The sequence below is a fragment of the Chlorocebus sabaeus genome, chromosome 3, assembly GCF_047675955.1.
Source record: "Chlorocebus sabaeus isolate Y175 chromosome 3, mChlSab1.0.hap1, whole genome shotgun sequence".
In the NCBI taxonomy this organism is placed as follows: Eukaryota; Metazoa; Chordata; class Mammalia; order Primates; family Cercopithecidae; genus Chlorocebus; species Chlorocebus sabaeus.
In genome coordinates this window covers 79,812,263-79,825,377 of record NC_132906.1, presented here as the reverse complement: position 1 = coordinate 79,825,377, position 13,115 = coordinate 79,812,263, and positions in this window count along the sequence as shown.

The window sequence follows — 13,115 nt, the reverse complement described above, 5'->3', positions numbered from 1 at the left end:
GCCCATGCCTATGTCCTGAATGGTATTTCCTAGGTTTTCTTCTAGGGTTTTTATGGTTTTAGGTCTAACATTTAAGTCTTTAATCCATCTTGAATTAATTTTTATGTAAGGTGTAAGGAAGGGATCCAGTTTCAGCTTTCTACATATGGCTAGCCAGTTTTCCCAGCACCATATATTAAATAGGGAATCCTTTCCCCATTTCTTCTTTTTGTCAGGTTTGTCAAAGATCAGATGGTTGTAGATGTGTGGTGTCATTTCTGAGGGCTCTGTTCTGTTCCATTGGTCTATATCTCTGTTTTGGTACCAGTACCATGCTGTTTTGGTTACTGTAGCCTTGTAGTATAGTTTGAAGTCAGGTAGCATGATGCCTCCAGCTTTGTTCTTTTGGCTTAGGATTGGCTTGGCAATGCGGGGTGTTTTTTGGTTCCATATGAACTATGAAGTAGTTTTTTCCAATTCTGTGAAGAAAGTCATTAGTAGCTTGATGGGGATGGCATTGAATCTATAAATCACCTTGGGCAGTATGGCCATTTTCACGATATCGATTGTTCCTATCCATGAGCATGGAATGTTCTTCCATTTGTTTGTGTCCTCTTTTATTTCGTTGAGCAGTGGTTTGTAGTTCTCCTCGAAGAGGTCCTTCACATCCCTTGTAAGCTGGATTCCTAGGTATTTTATTCTCTTTGAATGGGAATTCACTCATGATTTGGCTCTCTGTTTGTCTATTATTGGTGTATAGGAATGCTTGTGATTTTTGCACATTGATTTTGTAACCTGAGACTTTGCTGAAGTTGCTTATCAGCTTAAGGAGCTTTTGGATGGAGATGATGGGGTTTTCTAAATATACAATCATGTCATCTGCAAACAGGGACAATTTGACTTCCTCTTTTCCTAATTGAATGCCCTTTCTTTCTTTCTTCAGCCTGATTGCCCTGGCCAGGACTTCCAGCACTGTGTTGCATAGGAATGGTGAGAGAGGGCATCCCTGTCTTGTGCCAGTTTTCAAAGGGAATGCTTCCAGTTTTTGCCCATTCAGTATGATACTGGCTGTGGGTTTGCCATAAGTAGCTCTTATTATTTTGAGATACGTTCCATCAATACCAAATTTATTGAGCGTTTTTAGCATGAAGGGCTGTTTAATTTTGTCAAAGGCCTTTTCTGCATCTATTGAGATAACCATGTGGTTTTTATCTTTGGTTCCATTTTTATGCTGGATTATGTTTATTGATTTGTGTATGTCAAACCAGCCTTGCATCCCAGGGATGAAGCTCACTTGATCATGGTGGATAAGCTTTTTGATGTGCTGCTGGATTCGGTTTGCTGGTATATTATTGAGGATTTTTGCATCGGTGTTCATCAGGGATATTGGGCTAAAATTCTCTTTTTTTGTTGTGTCTCCACCAGGCTTTGGTATCAGGATGATGCTGGCCTCATAAAATGAGTTAGGGAGGATTCCCTCTTTTTCTATTGATTGGAATAGTTTCAGAAGGAATGGTACCAGCTCCTCTTTGTACCTGTAGTAGACTTTGGCTGTGAATCTGTCTGGTCCTGGACTTTTTTTGGTTGGTAGGCTATTAATTATTGCCTCAATTTCAGAGCCTGTAATTGGTCTATTCAGGGATTCAACTTCTTCCTGGTTTACTCTTGGGAGTGTGTATGTGTCCAGGAATTTATCCATTTCTTCTAGATTTTCTAGTTTATTTGTGTAGAGGTATTTATAGTATTCTCTGATGGTAGTTTGTATTTCTGTGAGATCAGTGGTGATATCCCCTTTATCATTTTTTATTGCATCTATTTGATTCTTCTCTCTTTTCTTCTTTATTAGTCTTGCTAGTGGTCTATCAATTTTGTTGACCTTTTCAAAAAAACAGCTCCTGGATTCATTGGGTTTTTGAAGGGGTTTTTTTGGTGTCTCTATCTCCTTCAGTTCTGCTCTGATCTTAGTTATTTCTTGCCTTCTGCTAGCTTTTGAATGTGTTTGCTCTTGCTTCTCTAGTTCTTTTAATTGTGATGTTAGGGTGTCAATTTTAGATCTTTCCTGCTTTCTCTTGTGGGCATTTAGTGCTATACATTTCCCTCTACACACTGCTTTAAATGTGTCCCAGAGATTCTGGTATGTTGTGTCTTTGTTCTCATTGGTTTCAAAGAACATCTTTATTTCTGCGTTCATTTCGTTATGTATCCAGTAGTCATTCAGGAGCAGGTTGTTCAGTTTCCATGTAGTTGAGCGGTTTTGAGTGAGTTTCTTAATCCTGAGTTCTAGTTTGATTGCACTGTGGTCTGAGAGACAGTTTGTTGTGTTTTCTGTTCTTTTACATTTACTGAGGAGTGCTTTCCTTCCAACTATGTAGTCCATTTTGGAAAAAGTGTGATGTGGAATAAGTGTAAGTATGATTCTCCTGCCTCAGCCTCCTGAGTAGCTGGGACCACAGGCATGCACCACCATGCCTGGGCCTATATATTTTTAATATGACTATATGTCAGGTGCTGTATTAGTCAGCTTTTTCTACATAACAACCAACCACAAAATTTCAGTGCCATATGACAGAAATCATTTATTTTCTGCTTATAAGTTTCAGTCTGTGGGTCAAGTTCAGGACTGCTCCATGCTTCTCATTCTAGGGCTCAGGCTGGAGAATCAATGGCTCCTAGGAGTTTATTCTTCTAATATAGGAGTTTGGAAGTACAAGAGGGCCAGGCCAATCTGTGCAAGCTAACAAAAAGGAAAAAGGTAAGACACACAGGGCTGTGCAGATTTTCATAGGTTGCCACTTTCAGTGAGGGGATAGTTAAACCTCATTGGAAAGGTGGGTTTTGAGCAGCCTTAAGGCAGTCGAAGGGTTCAGCCATGAGGATAACAGGGGCAAGCATGCTTCAGACAGAGAGAATAGCTAGTGCAAAGGCCCTGGGGTGAGAGCACCAAGGAGTGTTTAAAGAACAGTGAGGGAACCTATGTAGTTAGGGTCACCTGAGTGAGCAGAAGTAGGGAAAGTGAAGACAGAGATGATGAGGTCAAGCTGTATAAGGCCTGGAGGGCCATTGTGAGGACTTTGGCTCTTATTCTGACTCACAAGGGAGCCACTGGAGGTCTTTGAGGGAGGAGTGATGTGATCTGACCTATGCTTTTGTAAGGTTTACTCTAGCTGCTCTGTTGTGAATAGACTATAGGGATGCCATAGATGGAGGCAAGCACGCCAGTTAGGAGGGTAATGCCTTTCAGTAAGATGGCACAATTTAGTAGGAATATGGTATGAGCCACCAAATGGCTCTGCATAGGTAAGTTTAAATTTTTCAGTAGCCATATTAGGAAAAGTAAAAAGGAACAGGTGAAATTAATTATAATAATATATTTTGATTGACTCAATATATCCACAACTTATTTCTACATATAATCACTATGAAACAGTTATTACTGAGACAATTTCAGTTTTTTTATACTAAATGTTGGAAATTCAGTGTGTATTTTATACTTCGAAGGCATCCCAGTTTGTACCAACAATATTTCAAGTGCTCAGTAGCCGCATGGGGCTAGTGGCTACTGTATTCAAAAAGGCAGAGCTAAAGAAGTCATCACTCATGTTGAAATCACTGAGTCTAGTCTTCTTTTCACCTACTTCCAAATGTTTTGTTAAATACCAGTGGATTATGAGACAGCTGGAAAGAGTGAAGTCTAAACTCCCTATAGGCATAAAGAAAGAATTTGAAACTGGGTTGTAAAAATTCAGAAATCCAGTGTATTGTGAAAAAGTTTTCCCTTTGACGGTAAAATACTATGAACATCTTTTCTTACAATAAACAAGTGGCAGTCTTGAGTGTGTACCTATGAGAATTATTTTCTAAAAGAAGCATGCTTGTTAGTGAGTAAAAAATTTTTATTCTGCAGCAATTAGACAGATACATCCTTTTATCAGGAAATCTACATCCAGGAAATCTACATCCAGACATAATCCTCAGCAGGTGGCTGATTGTTGCAAACGTGCAATGACTAGATGTCCTATCCTTGTAAAATTTGACATTTAAACAGGTGAACATTTATCTCTAGGTACAAACATTTGCGATCCAGTAATACTTTTTTTTTTTAATTAAGGAAAAGTATGTACTGATGCTTGTGTGTGTGTGTGTGTGTGTGTGTATGTTTCATGTAGTATGCAGAAGGGTTAGAATTTAAAAGGAAGTAGACTAACATTTGGTAGTCACATGTAGTTTGTGTCATTATGCCTTCAGATTGTGGACTTCTTAGAGATAGTATGAGAAGTGGAAAATGCATAGGATTTGGGGTCAGACACCAGTTAGATTTTGGCTTTCAACCTCAGTTTTTTTTTGGTCTGTCAAATGGAGGTAAAAACATTTTCTTCATAGAGTTCTTATGAACATTGAATTAAATACTGAACATCAACAGCCTAATACAATTCCTGGCACATAGTACTGTAATGCAAGGTACCATTCTCAGAAATGAGATTCACATTCCTGAGGGAAAATGGTAAATGCACTTTACTATGAAGTAGATTTGCTTTATATCAGGGCAATGTGTTTGCAATGCAGCTGTTGCCCAGAAGGTTGTGTTCTAAAGTATTTTAAACCCTAATGAAAAGATATATGAAGGTAGCTTTACGGCAAAGTGTATGGAAAACACAGAAGAACTGCATCTTTCACCTTCTTTCTAAGGGAGATAGATAAAGGCTAGAATGGAAAATACAGGCTGGAGGCAGAAATCTGTTAAATAAATTGAGATAGAGCCATGATTTTTACTTTCATTGTTGCTAGAGAGAAGTCAGCTGTCAGTCTCATGATGCTTTCTTTACAGAGAATCTGCCTTTGGTTTTTCTCCAGCTGTTTTAAATATATTTCTATTTGCTTGGTTTTCTGCAGTTTCATAATGACATACCTAGGTTTGATTTTCTTCTTATTTATTTAACTTGGGATTCCTTAGACTTCTGAAATCTGTGGTTTGGTGTCTTAAGTCAGTTTTGAAAATTCATCAGCCTTTGTCTCTTTGGATGTTTCCTGTATTCCAGTCTCCCACAAAGCCACTCAAGCAAACAATCACGTTTGCCTGTATTGGCAAACACTTTTTAGAGCAAAAGTGGCTTTTATGTTAGTATAGCCCTCTGGGTTTGTAACTTTCATTTGCCTTTAGCTCAGTAACTCCTTTTTTATCTGCTTCTCTTGGTTGCAGTTAAGAAGATATGTTAAAGTATTTTACCAGCATTTTTTGTTGTTTTCTGTGGGGAAAATTTGAATAAACTAACTCGTTGTTACCAGAAAATAAAAATTCAAAAACATTGAAATCTTACTCCATGTGGACTTAATTTTGGGGTACAGAGTGAAGAGGTAGGAATCTAACTTTTCCCCAAATGTTTGGTCAATTTTCTCATTATATTTTGAAGAGTACATAATTTCCCCATCAATTCAGGAAGGTAGCCACATGCCACCTTTTTAATATAACAAAATCCCAATTATTTGGAAGTTTCCGATCTGTGAAATCTGTTTGATTGATTTAATTTAATTAAGCCAGTAACATCCTTCTTTAATTGCTATAGTTTCCTACTATATTTACATATCTCCTAACACAAATTTACTCTCATTCTTCTTCTTTATGGGGACATATAGTTCTTAGTACATTTTACTCATTGACATTCATTCTACTCATGTATGTATGTAAGATTCATGGCTTATTTTGCTAGATTCTGGGAATATGAAGAAGTTTAACACAAAATACCACCTTGGGTGGACTTTGACTCCTAAGTAGAAAAGACATATTGTCAGGAGAAATAAAGAACTGAGTTAAATGACAAAGCAGAATAATAAAAGGCAAGATGTGGCATGAGTCAATGACTGCTTTTCAAAGCACTAATAAGTGCTACAAGTTGAAAACACCTCTTACATAGCAGCAGGCAAGAGAGAGTATGTGCAGAGGAACTCCCCTTTCTAAAACCGTCAAATCTCATGAGACTTATTCACTACCATGAGAACGGCAAGGGAAAAACCCACCCCTATGATTCAGTTACCTCCCACCAGGTCCCACCATGACAGGTGGGGATTATTACAATTCAAGATGAGATTTGGGTGGGGACACAGAACAAAACCATATCATCCGCTCAGCCACGTGAGGATGGGTCTTGTGCCTGGAACACTTCCCTCTTAAGATACAAAGATTTTCACAGCCTGTGCTGGGCTGTCACCTTGTGTGGGAATATCTTTCCCTGTTTCAGACTCAGCATGCACCCCTTTGTTCTGCTGGTGTGTACATCATGTGGACAACCCCACTGTTATACCTGTGCCTCGTGGGGAGGGGTTGGGGTCCTTGTGCTAAAGCACAAGATGAGTGTGTGCCATGGCCCTGTGCCACCTGCTGGGAGGAACCCACTGGTTTTGGGGCACCAACGCTCTCTACTGAAGCTGATCTTGCTTTGGCTCCTTCCTATGTGAGGAACACCTTGTTCCATCTAGTTAGTGCCAGGTCACATTATGTTTTCCTTGGTGACTGATCTGAAGAGGCAGTGGGCGTAAGTGCTTGGACTTCTACTCCTGGTGACAGGCAACAGATGCCACTTGCTCGACAGATATGGTGAAAGCTGACTTTTATGGTTGTATTCAAAGGGACACAGACCAGAAAAAGGTGTGAACACAACTAGATAGGAAGTTAGGAGTGACAGTGAGTGACCTTGGACATGCAAGGAGATTTAAAGTTTTTCAAATACGTTTTTTTTTTTTTTTGGGACAGAGTCTTGCTCTGTCACCCAGGCTGGAGTACAGTGGCTCAGTCTCGGCTCACTGCAACCTCTGCCTCCCACATTCAAGCAATTTTCCTGCCTCAGCCTCCCAAGTAGCTGGGACAACACGCATCTGCCACCGTTCCCAGCTAATTTTTGTATTTTTAGTAGAGATGGGGCTTTACCATATTGGCCAGGCTGGTCTCGAACTCCTGACCTCAGGTGATCCGCCTGCCTTGGCCTCCCAAATTGCTGGGATTACAGGCATGAGCCACCATGCCTGGCCTAGTTTTTCAAAGACTTTGGAAATAAGAACGAATAGAATTTGTAATTAATTTATATGGAAGTAGAGGGTAGAAGAGAAAGAGGATTTAGAGTCTGAGCAACTTTGATAAATATTCAGCTAAGGTTTAGGAGACACCAACCGTGCCAGTAACTTATATAGGTAAAATTTACTGTAAAGAAATTGCTTCCTAATAAAAAGGCAGTTAACCATACATAGGAATAAAATAGGACTCTTGAGAGTACACGAATAGCAACTGTGGAAAGCAGCTACTATGTTGATCACAAAGGGAATGTGAACAAGAAAATAACTTCAGAAACTTAGAAGAGATCCCTGTTCTCCACAAAGTGTAGATTCAGTCCTTTGTGGAGAGGACATGAGAGCCACAGAACATGCATCCTGCTGGTGGCAGAGACACATGCTTGCAGGGTGCAGGCTGAAGCTGGTACCTGGGAATGGCCCCTTTCTGTCTGTCTGAGAAACCTACTGGAGTCAGCAGCCTAACTCCTGGCAGGTAGCCTTACTGGAAGGCCTGAGCTGCAGCCGGTCTGCAAGGAACTCTGTCCTGCGGCGGGTCCTGAGCAGGATGCATGGACAATAGCACTACACAGGAAGGAAGAAGAGTCCTTTCCTCCGGCTTTAGCCTCGCAGGGTCCCTCCAGCACCCCCATTGATGAAAACAAACATCAAGCTAACTGGCAAAGGAGAAATGTCTACATGGCCCAGTGCCAGTATGGCAAAGCCGGGCAGAGAACAGTGGATTTGGAACCAAGGAGCAATAACTTAACAACTGGCACAACCTCCAGTATACAAAATCTCACTGGGAGAAGAGTAGCCAGTAGAGCTCCCAGGCAATATTTCATTGTTCATGTGCCCTTCCTTTTGCTGAAAAGAGGTGACAGTATGGCACCAAGACAAAATCCTTAATTTAACATACCTTTGGGGACGACAAATAGAAAGTAAAATCATGCTAACTTTACGAAGGGAGAATTGGAACCTGAAGAAGATAAGACGACTAGAAGCAAAGCACGCTAGGAGTCATTGCGAAAGTTGGAAACAGCTCTCTGTATAAAACATGTTTGATCATTTTCTGTGTAACATGCTGTTTGTGGCCTTGGACAATCAGCTCAAATGTGAGTTGATTTAATAGGTGACTAAAGAAGAAAGAAACTGAAATACTGGCTCCTGTGTTCTGAAGCTACTGGGAAAAAATGTTCCTACTCTTTTTTTTTTTTTTTTTTTTGAGATGGGGTCTCGCTCTGTTGCCCAGGCTGGAGTGCAGTGGCACAATCTCGGCTCATTGCAAGCTCTGACCCCCAGGTTCACGCCATTCTCCTGCCTCAGCCTCCCGAGTAGCTGGGACTACAGGTGCCCGCCACCACGCCCAGCTAATTTTTTGTATTTTTAGTAGAGACGGGGTTTCACCGTGTTAGCCAGGATGGTCTCGATCTCCTGGCCTCGTGATCTGCCCGTCTCGGCCTCCTAAAGTGCTGGGATTACAGGCATGAGCCACCACGCCCGGCCGAAAAAATGTTCCTACTCTTGACTACCTTTCAACTTATGGAAGATCTGTCTGTCTCTCCAAGTCTCCTCTTCTCCAAGTGAAATATCCCAACTTTTGTTAATACTAATGGCACATGGAGAAGACATGAGACCTGACTCTACTATTATTGATTGTTTGGCTTTGGTCAAAACTGTTCACTTTCTCAAAGCACAGGTTTGACATTTCTAAGATGAAAAGTTTGCACTGGAGATTTCTAAGATTTCCTTGTCTTTGTAAAACTTGTTAAGACTTTTCACTTGTAATAGTCCCTTCTCCCTCATGCATGAGCTGTATTATGCATACATCTGTCTCACAGTGTGATGTCTGGAACAGAATTCATTGATATGGGATCAGAGTGAGGCAAGCCAGAAACTCCCCAGGTAAGGTCTGTTTCCATGAACTTTTTAGAAAACATAGCACGGTTTTTGAGCATGCTGGGTTCAGTTCTGTTTCGCTTATTTGCCTATAATATACACAGGAAGGGAGAATAAATGGTAGAATACAGAACCAGAGGTGTCATCAACCAGTCTCCATCATTAGGTGTATGTATTTTTGAGGGCAGAGCCTGGATAATTTTCATCTTCCCATTTGGAGAGGCGCCCAGCTCAGTGCTTTTGAGTATGTACTCAAAAGATGGTTGGAGTGAGTAGATTATGTATGTTCCCCTTTTTGGTAGTTACATTTTATTTTATTTTAAAAACTAGTTAGTCTAGAAAAGTTAGGTGGTGTTTTGGCCAGAGCCTTATAACTTTTGTAACTTGACGGATGTCACCATGAACTCTGGATCACATCTGTTAATTTCCAGATTCAATCTTTTATTTTATATGTAATGTGAATATCACTCTGTAAATTCGTAAGAGGAGGAGTATCAGGTAGGCAAATCTCAGAATGTCCACCACGTGCACTTCCCTCCATGGAGGGAATCGCTTTGCTCACATTCCTTGATGAAGGATGAGGCCATGGCATGGTCCCATCCCCACTTAACCCTGCTCCCTGTTAATGCACCACGAATGGGACTTTGACCTAAGGACTGCCATTCTACAGGCTGATCTAACCTCTCTTACATGTTCCCTGCCTCCCCATCCCCACTTGGCAAATGCATGCATTGCGAGTATGAAGAAAATCAGAGAGGTTTCTTCATTACCCACTCTCTGTCCCTTTTATCATAGCTGGACAATGAATTCCTCTTGACTTTAAAAAATATGCTGTTGTTATTATTATTATTATTACTTTTTGCTAAAGTAGCTCCCATTCCCAGCGACCATTCCAGTGTGTGGACCAGCAGCCACCTTTTCCATTTCATCTGACAGCTCCATGAGTTTTGCTGAGAACATAAAGGCTAGCATTATATTCCTGAAACTTGATGTGTCTCTGCCCATGTTCGCTTCCTTCCTTTCATCTCTGAGATGCTCTGTGTCTTTCTGTTTAAGGCCCTTCCCATACATTTGTGCTTTCGGTCCTACGCTTCCCTGTGTGCCCTGTCTTGCTCTGTGTATTTTTGACTTTCTTGTAAGTTGAACCTCACTCTCCCTACTGCATCTTTCCCCTCAAACTGTAAGCATATCAACAGGAAACCTTAAATTCCTTCACCTAGCTATGAGCTAGGTTAGTTTTGTTTGTTTGAGTCAGAATCTCGCTCTGTTGCCCAGGCTAGAGTGCAGTGGTGTAAACTTGGCTCACTGTAACCTCTGCCTCCTGGGTTCAAGCGATTCTCCTGTCTCAGCCTCCCGAGTAGCTGGGACCACAGGCACCCACCACAATGTCTGACTAATTTTTGCATTTTTAATGGAGATGGGGTTTCATCTCATTATGAAATGAGGCTGGTCTCAAACTCTTGATCTCAGGTGATTGGCCTCCCAAAGTGTTGGGATTACATGCACGAGCCACCATGCCCGGAACTAGGTTATAGAGGTGGTGTGTATGCACCTCCAATCTACTCCCCAAACTTACTGCAGTTTGACATCTGCCCTCCTCCTTAACCACTGAAATTGTATTCACCAGGGCTGCAAAATAGCAATTTGGCCTTTAAATCAAGTGGACATATTTTGTTTTTTAAATCAGATTGGGCTGTCTCCCTGGGAACTTGCAACAAATCAGTCCTAAATTCTCCACATGCCTGACTTTGAGCATTATCCTTTCTCTCTGTTTTCCTTCAACATCTCTGTTTCTTGTTGGCCTTCATGAAATTCACATCCTTTTTCATAGCTTAAACATATACATTGAAATCATCTCTATATGGATCTGTCTTTTTCACTAGATTGTGAGTGTGATTTCAAAATAGAGATGGTATTTTTTATAGCTTTATATTCTCAGTAACTGTTTTAAAGTCTTCCTTTCATTTTCTTCTTTTCTTTTTTCAGAATGCGATGTTGAATTACCTTTTGCTACATAGATAGATAGACTTTAATCCTATTCTCAGTTAGGATTACCTTTAGATATTTGTAAAGACAGTGTCTTAAACAAGGAAGGGGCTTATTTTTCCTCGTTACAAAAAGCCAGAACCAAGCTCAAAATCCTTAATAAGGAACCAGAGTCCTCCTTCTCCAACACTCTTAGCATTTGACTTTCATCCTCGTGGGTGAAAATGGCTGCTGTGTGTACCTTCAGGCATCATGTCTTCCCTCTAGGAAGGAAGGAAGGCAAAGGGGGAGGCCCATGACAAGGGGTCACAACCCTTGAACAGAGTTTTCACCTTTTCATTCTCCTCAGGGGTTTCAACCTGCATCTCATTAGCTGGGCTGGTTTGCTTAGCCACTCGTAGCTGCAAGGAAGGTGAGAGTCAAAATATTTCAACAGGGCCAATTGCTATGCTGAACAACTTTGGGGTTCAGTCAGGAAGGAATAAGTGGGAAATGGATATTGGGAAGGCAATTAGCAACTTCCTTTTTTCATTATTTTTTCGTTAGTGACCCCGAACTTCTGTTACTCTAGATTTCTTCATCATGAGCAAGTCACACTAATCACTTCCGTTTGTCTTATTTGCTTCTATGTTAGATTATTTTTACCAATCAGATTTTAGAACATGCCCTGGCCTCATCAGGAACACATTGAGAATGGAAATTAAAAGAAAGCCACTTTTGGAGAAGATATCTACACATGGCCAATCTTATCCCTGCTAGGTTGATTCTTACACATTTCAAATTCTGGAGCTAATTTTCCTTTTTTTTTTTTTCCAAAAAAAAAAAAAACATTTAAAACATTAGATTTTCATTGTTCAAGTTATATGATAAAATCTGTAAGTGGAAAAGAATTAAATTTTTAAAAGTTATTACTTTTAATTTTTAGTTTAGATTCAGGGGCACATGTGCAGGTTTGTCATGTGGGTACACTGTGTGATGCTGACGTTTGGGGTACTAATGATTCTATCACCCAGGTAGTGAACATAGTACCCAATAGGTAGTTTATCTACCCTGGTCCTCCTCCCTTCTCCCACTCTAGTATTCCAGTGTCTATTGTTGCTATCTTTATGTCTATGAGTACCCAATGTTTAGTTTCCACTTATGAGTGAGAACATGCTATATTTGGTTTTCTGTTCCTGCATTAACTGGCTTAGGATAATGGCCCACAGCTGCAAAAAAGTCATGTTGGTGCAAAGAACATGACTTTGTTCTTTGTTATTGCCACATAGTATTCCATGGTGTATATATACCATTTTCCTTCTTTCGTCCTTTCTTTTTTAATTTATTTGTTTGAAACAGAGTCTTGCTCTGTCACCCAGGCTGGAGTGCAGTGGCATGATCTTGGCTTACTGCAACCTACGCCTTCTGGGTTCAAGAGATTCTCGTGCCTCAACCTTCTGAGTAGCTGGGACTACAGTCGTGCACCGCTGTGCCCGGCTAATTTTTGTAGTTTTAGTAGAGATGGGGTTTCACCATATTGGCCAGGTTGGTCTTGAACTCCTAGCCTCAAGTGATCTGCCCACCTTGGCCCCCTAAAGTGTTGGGATTACAGGCATGAGCCATTGCACCACGCCGATATTTTCTTGATCTAGTCCACTATCGGTGGGCAGCTAGGTTGGTTCCACGTCTTTACTATTGTGAGTAGTGCTGTGATGAACTTATGAGTGCATGTGTCTTTTTGGTAGAATGATTTCTTTTCTTTTGGATATATACGCAGTAATGGAATTGCTGGGTTGAACAGTAGTTCTGTTTTAAGTTCTTTGAGAAATCTCCAAACTCCTTTCTACAGTGACTGAACTAATTTACATTCCCACCAAGGGTGTATGAGTTCCCTTTTCTCCATAGCCTCACCACCATCTGTTGTTTTTTGACTTTTATTAATAACCGTTTAGACTAGTGTGAGATGGTATCTCATAGAGGTTTTGATTTGCATTTCTCTGATGATTAGTAATGATGAGTGATTTTTCATATTTTTTTGGCCACTTATATGTCTTCTTTGGAGAAGTGTCCATTTCTGTCTTTTGCTTACTTTTTTTCTTTTTCTTTTTCTTCTTTTCTTTTCTTTCTTTTTTTTTTTTGAGACAGAGTCTCGCTCTTGTTGCCCAGGCTGGAGTGCAATGGCATGATATCGGCTCACTGCAACCTCTGCCTCCTGGGTTCAAGCGATTCTCCTGCCT